Source organism: Elgaria multicarinata, chromosome 18, assembly GCF_023053635.1.
Source record: "Elgaria multicarinata webbii isolate HBS135686 ecotype San Diego chromosome 18, rElgMul1.1.pri, whole genome shotgun sequence".
NCBI classification, from domain to species: Eukaryota; Metazoa; Chordata; class Lepidosauria; order Squamata; family Anguidae; genus Elgaria; species Elgaria multicarinata.
Window position 1 is genome coordinate 5,158,023 of NC_086188.1, and position 13,562 is coordinate 5,171,584.

General features: G+C 48.9%; 1 protein-coding gene across 7 annotated transcripts in view; it reads right to left on the reverse strand.

The window, feature by feature from the left end:
- Positions 1–13,562, reverse strand: part of NCOR2 (nuclear receptor corepressor 2) — a 298,769-nt gene that overhangs the window by 82,554 nt on the left and 202,653 nt on the right. The gene's annotated exons all lie outside the window — the stretch shown is intronic.

A 13,562-nucleotide genomic window follows, 5' to 3' on the forward strand; every position in this document is an offset into this window, starting at 1 on the left:
TTGCACCCTACACTTCAGCAAGTTAGCTGCAGCATGTGCATTCAAGACCATGCGCTGGGACCTCTGATCAATAAACCTACCTGGAGCATATGGGGTGCTGACCTATAGCCCCTTAGCAATCTGCCTCTAGGTGTGCTAATTATCCTTTTTTTCCCTCCTCCCCCCAACCCTGCCTTACAACTTCAGACTTTGTCTTACAAATAAAACTCTGAGCAAAATGTTATATATCAGCTTGATTCAAATTGGGGAAGGTCTAGGGAAAATTGTTTTGGGGTGGGAAGGTGGACCGGCTCTGGTCAAGCGGGTCATCTGCAGGCTACTTCTGTCCTAGGAGTCAGGGAGACACCCATGTTCTCATTTCAGAGCACTTCATATTCCTAGACCGTTAAGGCCTGACCTACAAATGCAGGAGAATGAAGCGGTAGAATCCCGATGCGGCCTCCAGGTTGTAGGAGGGAGATGCACATTCTGAACGCTTCTTTAACACATGCACACAAAGACACACGCTCCCTGCAAGCAGAAGGCTAGCACATCAGGAAGTAATGTTATAACCTATCTCGCTCCTTGTCTTCCACTTGTGGGGAATTAAGCTACTGCACATTTTTGCTTATCTTTTGTAACTTAGTCCACCTACTAGAGGAAATGGCGGACATCCCATTCTCTATGCCTAGCTTACCAATAACAGCAAAAGGACTAGAACCTTGATGTTGTATTTCTGCAGAAGGAACAAAGCTGAGCTTCTCAGCATGCTGAATTTTGCACCAAATACTAAAGTTAGCCGTTATGCACAGCAATGTCCTTCAATCTTATCTTTAGTTTTAACAGAGACAGAGAGAGAGAGAGAGAGAGATAGCGCCAGAGCAAACTTAGGGGACTGAGCAAACCTGACCTCACCCGATCTACCACCACCACCCAAAACATATGAACTTTTGGACTACTCAGGATCTCTCAGCTTCAGCTGCTCCTCTGTTAAAATTGGAATATTTAATGGTCTACTTCACAGGGCTGTTGTGATGCTGCAAAGCACTCTGTACACTAGCAAGTGCTAGAGCGACAAGCAGTTCTCAAAGTTGCAGCTGGCCCTTGCATTGTGAACATGTTGCACAAGCATCCACTACCCTTTCCAGAGCCAGTGTGGCGTCCCGATTACTATTAATTTCTTTTATAGCCCGCCTTTTCCCCAAGGAGCTCAATGCAGCACACACGGTCCGTCTCCCCCATTTCATCCCCACAACGACCCTGTGAGGTAGGTTGGACCGAACGAGAATGACTCTTTGCAGGGTCACCCAGTGAGCTTTATGGCTGGGTGGGGTTTCGAGCACGTGTCTCGCCAATGCTATCTGCCACCCTATCAACTGTGCCACACTGGCTTCCAATTAAAGTGCTGGATTTACAACTGCGGGAGGCCCGGGGTTCAAATTCCCCACTCGGCTGCCTTAAGCCATCCATCCTCTCTCAGCCTAACCTACCGCGCAGGGTTGTTGTGAGAACAGGACAGGGAAAGGGAGACCAAACGAACCGCGTACACCACCCACAAGGCCTTCACAAGCACGATGAGACAAAAAAGATAAGGAAGAAAGAAAAGTTCATTCTTACAGGTGTGCGCGCACAGAAGCACAACACCCTGGCGAATCCATCGTGGTTTACGGCTCAGTGCGCGTGCCCGGCAGGATCAGTGTTCGGGAGCCTTTGATGGCGTTCCCGCAACTGACACTCCTGGCCACCGAGGGAGAGCCGCGCAGGTGTCCTGTTTCCCTCTCATGCGGACGGGGCGGTCTTGTGTTTCCAGCGTACACACCCGAGTCTCCTCTGCAGGAGCAAACTGGTATATACAGCTGCCCTTATCTTTACAGTAACGAAAACCAAAACACCAGCACCTGCTTCCCAAAACTATAATTATCCACACCCGCCCGGGGAGGGAGATGTCAGCAGCCACCCTCAGACTTGCCAGGAAACACCCTGTGCGCTCACACGGCACAAGCAGGCCCCTGCCGAGCACGGTGTCATCCAAATCCCTTCCCTAATGTTCCCCCCTCCCATAGAAATTAAATTCCTGGCATACGTCCTATAAATTGCTGTCACGTTGAGCCGGAGGTACACTTTCGGGCTGCCTTCTACAAAACAGCACTTTTCCTCCTGCTGTTCTTGAAAGAAACTACGACAGCGCTTCGGATCCCAGTCGGTTCGGGGCGCTCACGCGTTCAGGGGACTGCTGTTTCGGTATCGCATCACTTTCCGGGGTATTTCCCCCACGCACTCTGGGCCCCGTGCAGGCAGACGCACACAGACGCACACACCCACACCCCACACACAAGCAGGCAGCCTTCCCGCCCCACAGCACACACATTTCCCATTGGCACCATTGCCACGGCGTCTGGGTAACTCCCTTGATTGACCCAAGACTTACATTCTCTCCGAGCTTCACCTGCTGACAAATCTACTGAAAACATGCAGCAGGCGAAGGAGCAGTTCTCTCCGGGAGTCGTGAGAGAGGCGAAAGAGAGCGCACGTGAGAAGCGAAGAGAAGGTGATGGATTAGATGGCCTCTTTTCTCGCCTTTCTGCTTTCCTGTGGGGGTTTTACTCCCTCCAAGCAGCCAGAGAAGCCAACGGGAAGAGCCATGCCGCGCTCATCGAGGGATCTCAGCCTCCGGCACTTCTGAGAGTTGGCTGAAGCGAGGGAAAAACAATCCGAAGCTGGGCCAGAGGTCAGCAACTCCTGGATCCCTTGGCACGAAGTTGCGCAGCGCCCATGCCGGTCTTTCGCACCGCTCTCTGGCGGCTTTTACCTCCACGCTGGCTGGCTGGCGGCGGCGGGGAAACGACGAACTCCACAGCGCTCCCTCTTTCGCTCTCTCTCGCTCTCTGTCTTGCTCGCTCCTCTTTGTCAAGGCTCCCACCTGCTTCGCTCCTCCGAGGTTTCAAACTGCCTGGAACTGCAATCTGTTAAGGTGGATTGGAAAGTCCTTTCGGATTGGTTAGGCTTCTCCTCTCCCCCCCCTCCTCTTCCCCCTCGCCGAACTCCGTCTGCAATCTTCCCCCTGCCTTGCTCAGCAGCTCGGGGTGCTGGAGAGGAGAAGGAGGAGGTGGCTAGGAGAGGCGAATTTCGGGAGATGCTCAACGGCGCTGCCAAAAACACAGACGGACGACCGCAGCGGTGCAGCCTTCACTGGCTCATCATGTCAGCTGAGGAAACAGCAGGAGGGAAGAGGAGGAGGAGGAGGAGGAGGAGGAGGGAGGGTGCCTCTGTTCCAAGGCAGAAGCAAAACGAGCCGTGCGTAATCGGCTCTCTCCCTCCCCCTCCACCCCTCCCTCGCCGCCGATCCTGCCCCTGGGTGACCCAGAAGTTTGCTTCGTCTGAATGTGACCTCTAGACAGAGTGTTCATAAGCAGCGTGGCGCTGGCCCAAGACGACATGGGTGCGGCCAACTTGGCAACCAATTCCTCTCTCGCTCCCGCTCTCTCTCAACTGAATGTCAACAGCAGGGGGGGAAGAGATCCAGGAAAACAAAGCTTTTCTTAATAGCTTCCTTTGCTCTGATGTGAATCAAAGGGGTTTTTCTTGGCAGGGCTGCGCACTTGGGCAAAATGACAGCTGAACTAGCCCCCGCCTTGTTGTTGCCCTGTTTTGCCCCACCGGTGGGCTTTAACCCAGGCCGTTTGGCCCTCCGTCCAGGCTCCGGAACTACAAGCTGAAAGGGGCGCGTGCTGGAAGACGCCCCCCCCGGAGTGCTCGGGGCACCCAAGGGCCCAGAGATGGAGGCAACGTAGATGAGGGTGTGGGTGGGTGTGAACTTAATCAGGAGATCCAAGCAGGATGTGCAATAGGGGTAGTCAGAAAGGGCTTCACATATTGCACATTTCCTGCAAGGGACTCCTGGGGAGGGATTTAGTGACGAAGAGCAGGCGCTATGGGCTGTAAAGTCACCAGTGTGAATCTTACCTCCACCAGTAGGTGGCTTTAGAGCAGGAGTGGGGAAGGTCAGCCCCAGGGGCCAAAATTGTGCCTCCTGGTTCCTTGAAGCCCCTGCCCCCCCTTTCTCTCCTACGGCCTAGTTACTAGCAATAAGCGCTTTAAGCTACAATATATGCTGGTGACTGCTGTCGGTTGGTTGGCATTTCTGGCCTCAGCCGTTCTGCCTTTGGTCCCCAGAACAAATCTAGTCCCTGAGCGCTTTTCTGAAATGGACTCTGGCCGTCAGGTGGGGGAAAAAAATGCCCCACCCTTGCCTTGAAAGGAAAGGAACCTCTCGTGCAAGCACTGGGTCATTACTGACTCTTGGAGGGACACCAGCTTTCGCTGACGTTTTCTTGGCAGGCCTTATAGGGGGGTGGTTTGCCATTGCCTTCCCCAGCCATGATTACCTTTCCCCCAGCTAGCTGGGTACTAATTTTACCGACCTCGGGAGGATGGAAGGCTGAGTCGACCCGAGCTGGCTGCCTGAAACCAGCTTCCGCTGGGATCGAACTCAGGCCATGGGGAGAGTTTCGACTGCAGAAACTGCTGCTTTACCGCTCTGCGCCACACGAGGCTCTTCCCTTGCCTTAGAGGGCCGGATTTTTCAAATTCAAATTCTATTCATGGCTACCCTAAATGGGTTTTAGCCAAACACACATGTTATCACACATTATTAATTAAAAAATTACAGTTTGCGGTGCACTATACAGCAATTACTCCCATCAACACACATCTTCTTCAATATACGTATCCTACTTCTACGGCAACACCTGAACCTGTTCCTTCCTAATTTTTGCAGCTCTTACTGCAAAATAGGCCAAATTCAGTAGGGTTGATTTCTCTGCAGTTAGTAGGTAGCCTAATTTCGCTTGGTCCGTTAGATGCATCACAGGGGCCAAATACCTAGCTAAATATTTATTCCTAGGGCTATTGTATAATCTGCAATATAATATATAATGAGCTGAGCCCTCCACCTCTTATACTCCACAATAGCAAATTCTTTGATCTCTCGGTATATTGTTAAATCTTCCTTTTCTAAAATTTGAGAGGGCCGGATTTAAGTAAGAGGCGAGTTGGGGTGTGTGTGTCTTGTCCATATGCAATATGGAGATAATGATACTGACCTACCTTGCAGGGTTGCTGCAAGGATTGGTTGCTGAGATAACAACAAAACCAACAACTATTATTGTTATAATAATAATTACACTTATTCTGTTAATCAGTCAAAGGCATCACATCCAATTTTTTAACAGAAAACCTGCAGAAACTGGGCCTACCAAAATACATCCGCACCAACCTCCAGAAAGCAGTCCTGCTTAAAACATGTGCAATAGTTAGGAGATTTTTGAATCAGTAAAAGACAGCATGGCTTGGCAAAGCCCAACATGTTCCTCTAGAAAAACCGCCAGGAGCAAGAAAAGAGAGAGAAAATAATAATTTATTACATTTCTATACAGCCCCACAGCTGAAGCTTTCTGGGAGGTTCACAAAAGATTAACATATGATGTATCCCACACGTCTCCAACCTGGAGCCCTTCAGCTGCGTTGGACTGCAACGTCCATAATTTGGTCATGTTGATTAGGAATTATGGGAGTTACAGCCCCACACATCTAGAGGGCCCCAGGTTGAAGAAGCATGCAATTGATAAAAGTGATAAAAGACCTACTTAAATGCTAAATGACCCTGTTCAGATGACACATTAAGCCACAGTGGTTAAGCATTTTAGCTAAACATTATGGCTTAGCGTGTTGTGTGAACCATTCCTAACCATGGTGGCTACATAACCACAGTTTAAACATGCCCACTAACCATTTGCAGCAAAAGGGTTAGCGGCCTAACCATGGCTTAGCGTGTTGTCTGAACAGGCCCACTGTGTAATGCCTGTGTGGTGTAGAGGTTAGAGTACTGGATTGGGACTCGGGAGACAGTCCCCACTTCACCATGAAGCTCACTGGGGGGGGGGCAGCTCTGGGCCAGTCATGGCTCAGAGGAGGGCAACCAGGATGATCAGAGGTCTGGAAACAAAGCCCTATGAAGAGAGACTGAAAGAACTGGGCATGTCTAGCCTGGAGAAGAGAAGATTCAGGGGAGACATGACAGCACTCTTCAAATACTTAAAAGGTTGTCACACAGAGGAGGGCCAGGATCTCTTCTCGATCCTCCCACAGTGCAGGACACGGAATAACGGGCTCAAGTTAAAGGAAGCCAGATTCCAGCTGGACATCAGGAAAAACTTCCTGACTGTTAGAGCAGTACGACAATGGAATCAGTTGCCTGGGGAGGTTGTGGCCTCTCCCACACTAGAGGCCTTCAAGAGGCAGCTGGACAACCATCTGTCAGGGATGCTTTAGGGTGGATTCCTGCATTGAGCAGGGGGTTGGACTCGATGGCCTTGTAGGCCCCTTCCAACTCTGCTCTTCTATGATTCTATGGACTCTCAGCCTAAACCACCTCACAGAAGAGGATAAAAGGAAGAGGAGGAGGGCCATGTAACCTGCCTTGGGTGCCTTGCAAGAAGATAAAAGATATGATATAAATGTAATAATAAAATAAACAACTAAAATTGCAGCCTTGGAAATATTCCGAGACAGATGCATGTATCGGGCCACGTGTAGTAATCCTTTATCTATAATTGCTGCAAGTGTTGGAAAAGCAGAGAGAGTCTGTGGCTTCACCAGGCCTGTACACACAGAGCACATGAGTGCATGCCAATCACCCATGACCCTTTGCACCACGAGTTTCCTGTGTGGAATAGTTTGATTCAGGTTCTCTCCAACTAAACAAAAAGTCACAAGGTTTTTTGTTTGTCGGCCTGATTTTTTTTTTTTAAACACATGCGTATGCTTCTTCGCTCCACCTGAAACCTCGCCTCTTGGAACGACAAGGCAGGCAAAGTTGGAACAGCCCCCTTAAGAAGAGGGCCTCAGAATGGGAGATCAGGTGGATTCACAGATCAAGAATACAACGTACAGAAAAAGAAAGCCCCACCAGAAGGATCCAACGAACATAGCTGCCCTGCAGCTTTCAGGACTATTCCCCCCCCCCCCGGTAATCTTTCCCTCCAGGTTTCTCCAACCACAACAACTTCACAACTTGCGCAGCACCTGAAATGGATCAGGTGTCACGTCCAAACTTTAAAACGACCACAGAACATGTCGCTCTGTATAATGCTGCACCGTCAACATTTTTTTCTTTAAAAGTCTCAGAGCCAAGGAAGCGCCGCACCAAGAAAAAGGGCTGAATTTCGCAGCTGGTATAAAACCCGCAAATTACACGCGCCTGCGTACGTACACTTATATTGCATAAATTTATTCCGCTACTGGAGCAAGAGGAGTGGCAAAGAGCTAGGGAGGGATATAAAGTCACGGAGGGATATAAAGCCATGCTCTTTGAGCATTAGGCTTGCTTGTTGAAGCCCTCCGTTTTTTCGCCCACCCCCAGCTTCGGAGATTTCACTGTCCAAATACACAGACAGACACTGTTCTTGAGAGTTTTTAGTCTGACTCTCCAAGAGACAATAAGGACTAGAAACCTGGATTTGTTTTGTTACCAAGAAAAACAGGGTGGTTTAATCATGCTTGGGAACAGTTTCAGCAACTTTTCTGTGGACTACCCAAAGAGCTACTGGGCGATACAGAAATGTAAGAAATAAATAGAAATAAACAACAGGATGTAAATCCAATCCTGGAGACCAGTGACCTGTTTACATTATGAAAATGCTTTTCAATTTCAAGTTCCATTCAAGACTATATTATATAGTTTTGCAATTTCCATGTGATATTTATATTTGTTCGGAAAGAAATGCCATGGGTCAGAGCCGAGCTACGGCTACACTTCTGAATACTTTTACCTGGGAGTAAAGCCCGCTGTAGGCATGCATAGGGATTTCACTGTAAGTTAGTTGCACAGTTCTGATTGAAATCAATGGGAGTTAACTAAAAACTAACTTTTCACATTGATGGGCTTAATTGCCATTAACTTAGGCTGCAATCCTTTATCCACCTACTTAGCAGTAAGCCCCACTGAACCCAACGAGACTTACTTCTGAGTAGACGTTATAGGATTGCAACGTGAATTGCAAGGGGGAAAAATGAACTTCTTTTATTAAAAATAAAAGCACCCAAAGAAAAGGGCCACGTAATTGATTTCGTTTAAAATATTTGTACCTCCAAAGGTCCCCAAAGACAGCCAACCACCATGGCAAACAATAAAAACCGATTTAAAAAAACACAACACCAACTATTAAAGCAATAAAACAGAAAACAGAAACAACAAAGCATCAACAATTCAATGAACAACCCGGGGAGACTCTTCAATTGTATCTTAACAGACTGCCTGAAGGCCAGACCAGAGGGGTGAAACATCACCCAGAGCTATGAATACTTTGCAGTAACAAACTAATAAATAAAAATTAAATAACAAAGGAGGGGGGAATTTGCACCACATTAATTGAAGTTTTGCAGACTACAGAAGCAAGGATGGGGTCCCTTGGGGAATAGAATCCCAGGGAGACACGCCACCACAGGTGCCCCGACCAGGGCAGTGGTGCAAAGTTCAAGCTCCTTGAGAGCACTCAACAAAAACAGCAGCTTGTTCCAAGGAAGCGGGATCCGGTTCCTTCCAATGGCATGCAGAGAACAAAGCCTTGTTGACACGGACATCCTGTGCCCATTGATTCAAGTCAATGTGGGTTTTGCAGAGCAATTTTGGGAAAGATCTGAATTTGAAAAGGGGGAAATGGCAGTGCTTAAGGAGGGCGCCCCCTTTCCCTCCCTGGCACCTCTAGGTCCCATACCCTGGCACCCGGTCCAGAGCTCCTGTTGGGAGCTGTCCTGCTGAAAGGCGCTCCCATGAGAACTCTTCCACCCTCAACTGTCACCACCAGCAGACATTCAGGCAGACTGCACTGAGGGAGATAAGAAGGGGGAAGCAGGTTCTGTTCACCAGCCCTGTAGAAAGACTCCACTTTTCCCCCTCTTCCCTCCTCATTCCTTTTTCCTTGTGTGTCGTGTCTCCTTGGACTGTAAACCTCAGAGACTGTCTTGTTTCACTGATTCTATTGTAAGCCCCTCCGGAGGCCTTCTGGGCTGGGATAAAATACTTTGAATAAATCATAGAATTATAGAATAGTAGAGTTGGAAAGGGCCTCTAAAGCCATCAAGTCCAACCCCCAGCTCAGTGCAGGAATCCACCTTAAAGCATACCTGACAGATGGTTGTCCAGCTGCCTCTTGAAGGGCTCTAGTGTGGGAGAGGCCACAACCTCCCTAGGTAACTGGTTCCATTGTTGTACTGCTCTAACAGTCAGGAAGTTTTTCCTGATGTCCTGTCAGAATCTGGCTTCCTGTAACTTGAGCCTGTTATTCCGTGTCCTGCACTCTGGGATGATCAAAAAGAGATCTTAGCCCTCCGCGGTGTGACAACATTTCAAGTATTTGAAGAGTGCTATCATGTCTCCCCACAGTCTTCTCTTCTCCAGGCTAAACCTGCCGAGTTCTTTCAGTCTCTCCTCATAGGGCTTTGTTTCCAGACCCCTGATCATCCTGGTTGCCCTCCTCTGAACACGCTCCAGCTTGTCTGCATCCTTCTTGAAGTGTGATGCCCAGAACTGGACACAATACTCTAGATGAGGCCTAACCAGGGCCGAATAGAGAGGAACCAGTATCTCATGCAATTTGGAAGTTATACTTCTATTAATGCAGCCCAAAATAGTCAAAACAGCAAGGAGTGCTATGCAGCCTACCTCCCATGACAGCTGGAGACAAATACTGAACCTCATAGCACCGGACCTCCTGCAATGTTGCTCTGACCTGAGTTGGCATCGCTATTCCTAACATCTGCCTAAGGGAATGACACGGTGTGTCCATAGGGAGAATAGTGCTTCTGATACTGGTCTGTTCAGGGTGTTCCCCTCTTCCCTGGACTGTGCCACTTTAGAATGCAAGGGAAGGTTGGCATGTTCAGAAGCTCCTCCCCACTCTGCTACACAAATTCCCTGCATGTAGAAAACCAGCATGTCAGGGTCAAGCCTAGTCTCCCCCAATGCATGGTATTTTCCTATAGGCAGGGAGTCTCCCCCTCCACGGAGGAGGGGCATTCCAACATTAACTCTCTTTTCCCTCCCTGGTCTTGTGAGTTTGCTTGATCAATTCCACGGAGGACAGGTCAATCAGCTGCAATTAGCAAGGGAAGTGGAATGGAATGCCAAGAGGCAATTCAGCACCCAAGGGCCAGTTACTGGAGCCAAACAGCAGAATGTGACCTTTACGATACTTTCCTGGGAGTATCTCGCCGGTGCTTGCTAGCAGGACTCCACAGATGTTTGGTCCAATCCCATGTTCCTTGATTGGGAAGTTCAGCATCAATGTGGCGTTATGGGATGCTTGGTCCCCAAACGAAGGAAGTAATGAGGAGGTGTCAATACTGGGTGTGTGTGTGTGTGCGGTAGCCCCAAAGCAAACGGCCCAACCCAGGGTTAAAGCCGTCGAGGGGGAATTGTAGATGGATGGATGACCTAAGCGAGGACCAGCAAACACACATCTGTTGAGCCTTCTATGTCGACAGATTTTTATTTGTGGGAGAAGTTACAGAGGAGTATTCAATCACGTAAGCCTCCAAGTCTGATTTTCCCACATAGATTTACCACTTCACTCGGTGAGAACCAAGGCGAGGATGAAGAGGAGCTATTACGATATAGCCCGGCTCCCAATTCTTTGCACGACCCGCAACAATAATGACAACGCGACAAAATGAAAAACCAAACAAACGTAGGCTGGGAAGAATAAAATCACAGTAATTGCTAAGTACTTCTCCGTGCCGGGTCTTCTCGTTCCACGTTACGACACTTGCTAAACACAAGCCTTGCGCTTCTCTCCTACGGTATTTTAAACAACAGCAACAGCGACAAGAGACAACTCCGCTCTACAAAGCTTGTCATGACAGACAGCCAAGTGTGCAGGAGGAAAAGCAACACGGCAGGAGAGGTGCTAAGAGCGACGCTCGGCGCCTGCCCCCACACATCCAACGCATTACTCAGGATGCTGTAGAAATGCCTTCCGACCGAACGTGTGTTGAAAAACGCCAGGAGGGAGGGTGAAATGCCAACCTGCGAGAGCTGCAAGCAGAAAGCCAAATTACTTCTATGTGCTCCAACATGGGGATCAGCCAGCCGGTGCAGCCTCCAATCATTCAGGCAAGAGTGCCACCAAGACCCAGATCGTACGTTGCAGCGGCAAAACATGGGTTATTTAACCCAGGATTGGTTGGGAAACACGCTACATGTGATCTGCTTCCAGTTTCTGTAAACGACCTCTGATGGACCCAATCAGAAGTCGTGAGCGTGACATGCAAACCTGGACCGTGCTTTGTTGGTATGTTAACCACTGGGTTATTTATCTCTAAACAACCCAGGGGGGTCTGGGTTCACACATCACGTTCACAACCTCCGATTAGAGCTGATCGGAGTTTATTGACAGGAACTGGAAGTGGCTTGCACACAGCTGACATTGACGCCCTTTAGGCACAAGGTCCTAAGTTAGTACTGTGCTGGGGTAGCCATGTGTCCTCTTTTACAGAGGACACTCCTCCATTTGAAATAAGCAGGGCAGCGCTCTGAGTAAGTCCAGGAGTGGTGGACTTACAGTGCCTGGCAGGGCTGTCAGTGAGGTGGCCTAGCAGTAGCACTGTGCTGAGGACCCCCACGAGCCTGGCGCAGTTCCTAAGCATAATTTGTGCCTAAGACACCATGCCTGAGCTATAACTTTTGTAAACCGCCCAGAGAGCTTCGGCTATGGGGCGGTATATAAAAGCAATAAATAAATAAATATAAATAAATAGGACCGAATGGAATTCGGTTGGCCCTGTGTCACCTGACCCCCCTTCTGAGCTGGTGGCTGCAATATCACTCTTTGGCCACCCAACCATGGTGGCGATGACGAGCACCATAAAGCAGGCCAAGAGCTTCTTTTTCTGGCAAGCGATGATGTTCTCAGAGAGTCCAGAGCCAGGTTCTCTAAGAGCGACTCAAACCAGGACTTGGGCACGGGTGGATATTCTGTTGGCTCTGTGCTACCTGGCTTCTGCTGACCTGGCGGCTGCAATGGCTGGTGGGCGTGGTGGAACCCGAAACCACGGGTCTCTGTGGTTTCGGGTTCCACCACAATTTGGCGACGAGGATGGGATTCGAACCCACGTGTTTTCTGAGACTGTCACCCTGCAGCACTGCTTGTAATAAACCTTCTAAAGAGAGAGAAATTGTTTCTTGACAGTCTGTGATCACCACTCAGCGAACCACAGGGACCCGTGGTTTCGGGTTTCGGGTTCCACCACATGGGTCAGCTGGTAGCGGCCTGGCAGCAGCTGCACCCTACAAGGTGGCGCTGAAGGGCACCTGTACCAGAACTGAACCTGCCCAACCTGCTGCCCCATCTGCAGCCTGCTCAGAACTTGAATGAAGCCTGAAAAGGTCCCCCGGAGGCTTTACACTACAACAGAAAATGCCCTGCTTTGTGTAGCCCTTATTTTAAACTGATGCAGCCTCAAGGGGCAATTTCTCCCCTGCTGATCTTAAGGGCAATGGAGGAGGAGGGTGGAGGAGACGGGAGAAATCACGTGGGAGAAGGCACTCCGTAACCATTGCCAGGGAAAAGGGAATCCTAACTGTCTAATGAATCAAAACCTCCTTCTGCTCCAATTATTTACTCAGCGCCTAGTTAAACAAGCTGGGATCAGGAGGCTAAAAGAAAAGGAGGGGTACAAGCTCTCCAACAACAGTACCATACCCCATAATTATAGTCGCTGCTGTATGTTTTGACAGCCTGTTGAATCAACGGTTTATTCCCCGATAAAAGTGCCATTAAGCAAGAACTTTCCTCTTGCCAGACTTGCATTTCCTTGCTTAATGTTAATTACAGGGTGCTTCTTTCTTTTGTCTTCCCTAGCGATATATAATCCCTCCTTCCTTCTTCGCTTAAGCCTCCCTCTCGCAGAGGATCGCTACCCCAAACGGAAGCACGCCCTGGATCAGCCCAACTTGCATCCACGCAATACGACTGGAAGCAAAATTCCGTGCCGAATTCAGATTCTGACTGACCCATTTTGCACTATTTAATCTGCATATTATTATTATTTTTTTACTATTTGAATTATTTATTCTATATTCTCTCCTGGCCACTGTATCTCATTCTGCCCATTCTCCAGCTTCTGCGATTTCACCAGACATTGCTGACAGCCTTTCCGTCACGCTGCCACGACCTTAAGGGCTAGAAACTTCCTTTTAAAGCGGAAAGCAAGGATTTGTACGGAGCGAAACTCTGACGCCAATGCCACATCTGGTGGCTTTTCTATACATCTGTGGCATAGAAGACCCATAGCCAGAAAACCTATAGTGGTGGGGGCATAGCAGGTCAGTCTGAAAGAGTAGGTACTAGATAGAATATTTTTTAAGTTATTTTCTAAAAAAAAGTCGTACAATGAACATTTATTTCCCTGTTATCATTTTCAACGTCTTCGCAAATATTGGCCAGACCGGTGGAAGGTGAGAACTATTTTCTCTAAACTGAGAAATTCAGTAGACTACTGCCTCCACAGTATTCCTTAACTCTCCA